Source organism: Giraffa tippelskirchi, chromosome 2, assembly GCF_054371585.1.
Source record: "Giraffa tippelskirchi isolate mGirTip1 chromosome 2, T2T-mGirTip1v1.2.pri, whole genome shotgun sequence".
Taxonomy (NCBI): domain Eukaryota; kingdom Metazoa; phylum Chordata; class Mammalia; order Artiodactyla; family Giraffidae; genus Giraffa; species Giraffa tippelskirchi.
In genome coordinates, this window is record NC_137276.1 from 237,553,063 (window position 1) to 237,555,295 (window position 2,233).

The window sequence follows — 2,233 nt, forward strand, 5'->3', positions numbered from 1 at the left end:
GTCTTGGGTTTTCTTTGTGTGCTTGTGTGTGTGGTGATATTATTCTAGGAAATGAGAATTCCAAGTTCTTCTAGATGTTCGGTTCTCTGAACACTGTGGCTCTGCAAGCGGCAGAGGCCCGCAGCGCCCCCACGAGATACGCGTCTGTATCCCCACCTTTTCCTCTCCTCCCCACTCTCTGCCGAAGAAGCGAAACAGGGACCTAGAAAGAAGAGAAGCGCAGATGTTCTTGGTCAAGTGTATTTCCTTTAAAATAATATTGGGGACTAAAGTCTTCTGTGCCATTCTATGTAAGAGAACCAGATAGATTATATTAGACTTTATTTTGATACAATGTCAGAAGACATTTCTGGCAATTTAAGTTACTTACAAATGGAGTTTTATTGTGTAAGAGGCGATAAAAATCGGAAACAAATTGTCCTCTCAGAGGTTGCTTAACTATCTGACAGGAATATTGTTTTCCAGAGGGTTCTGGATGAGGTGGGAATCTAGCAGAATACCTACATTAGGATCACACGAGGTCGTTGTTTGAAATGCCAGGAAAATCTGGCTTCAACCCAGTCCCTTTGAATGGGGTCTGGGAATTGGCCATTTAGTAAACTCCCTGGTGATTTACATGCATTAAAGATTGGGAAATACTTGTCTAGAGTCTATAGTAGTACAAGTTTGAGTCCTAGCTAATTTATACACGAGTGGGCCAGCATCTAGATTTCATTAACGACAGCCTTGGGTCTATAATTGTATAATAGAGAGGCTTGGTTAACACCTGTATCAGGAGTTCTCAAATTTCAGTTTGAATAATGTATTTCTGGGTGTTGCACAGGGAGGCCAAACAATCCTGAAACACTGACATCTGGAACGGAGAAAGGTTGATTACAAGGTCACGTTCATGCCTTCAGAACCCCAAAGTTACTGAAAGCTTTCCGCAAAGCCCGTTTAAAGGGAAAGTGAAGGAGGGCCACGGTTAGTTGTTGCAGACCTCTTGGTGTCAGAGCCTTTCTTCTTGAAGGCAGGTCGCGGTCAGGTAACGATGTTCCTGTAAATCTCTACCAAAAGAGTGTGCCGCTCTGTCCTGACAAGAAAGGGCGAGGTCCCAAGGCAGAACGTTCCCCCTCCAGGGTCCCGGTCCTGGCTGAGAGGAGGCAGATCTCAGACGCCAGCTCCCCCGGATTCCCACACCCTGCCCAGCTGTCATCCCCGAGGCACCAGGCACCCAACCCAGCTGGCTCTGAGGCCCCTCGGGCTGCCCATACTGGGGTGGGGAGACCAGGTCCCACAGACTGACCCAGGAAGACGGCCGCCGCTATTAGGTTGCAGAAACAGGGGCGGGGAAGAGGTTCATCGCTGCCTCAAGGCCTGGGCCCGCCTCGGGGGGCCTGGTGAGGCTCTGGAGCCCCGCAAAGCACGGCCGCAGCCTGTTACCTGGGCCCCCAGCGCCGCTGGCCCAAGTTGAGGTGAGCTGGAGGGCTTCCGGGAGGAGGCCTGAAGCTGCGTCTCCTCCCTCTCCACCTGATGACCAGCTATTGGCTGCATCCCCTCACTACCTGCCCCTCCTGGGCAGCTTGTTACCAGCGGGCAGGCCGGGTGCGGCCCCACCCAGAGCTGGACCCGCTCCTGGACCGCGGCTTGCTTGTGGGCGGGGCCCAGTGAGGCACTGGCCAATGGCTGCGCAGGGCCTGTTGCCTGGCAACAGTGGGGCGTGATGAGGCGCGGTGATGGCTGAGTGCTAAAGGCTGTGCTCACCCCAGTCTGCTACGTGGGGGCTCTCATCAAAACAGAGATGTCAGTCCTGACACCTCAGATATGGGCTGGGTCCCGAGTGGTTCTGATATAGATGGTCCAGGGAGCACACTCTAGAAACACGGCTCCAAGCAGTGTCATCATCTTGATAGTGAGGAGTTAGATCAGTTAGAACCAACCCAGTTATAACTGACAACTGCGTGCAACACTGTTCCCATTCGTTGCTACCACATCGATGATTGTTTCATGAAAGTGATGGATCATTTGCTCCAAGAGACCTTCGAGCGTTCCCTCACCGCTTAAATCCTAACGTTTGAATGCCTACCATGTGCCATTCACTAGCACCACTTCATTTGTTGTACATCTTCTTGTTTTGAAACTAAGAGCTGTTTTATTTAATGGAGATATAATTTACATATAACATTATATGAGTTTCAACATAATGATTTGAAATTTGGATACACTGCAAAATAACCACAATAATATCCAACAC

At 50.2% G+C, this 2,233-nt stretch overlaps 1 long non-coding RNA gene across 2 annotated transcripts; it reads right to left on the minus strand.

Annotated features, from left to right (window-relative positions):
• Positions 1-306: 306 nt before the first annotated feature.
• On the minus strand, positions 307-1,621 carry LOC145532975 (uncharacterized). Of its 2 annotated transcripts, none has more exons than XR_014073736.1 (3): positions 1,423-1,621; positions 980-1,132; positions 307-853 (listed from the first exon to the last, which is right to left on the minus strand). It is a non-coding gene; the product is annotated as an uncharacterized LOC145532975 (long non-coding RNA). The 2 variants fall into 2 exon arrangements; XR_014073737.1 differs by having other exon boundaries at positions 1,286-1,621.
• Positions 1,622-2,233: the final 612 nt, after the last annotated feature.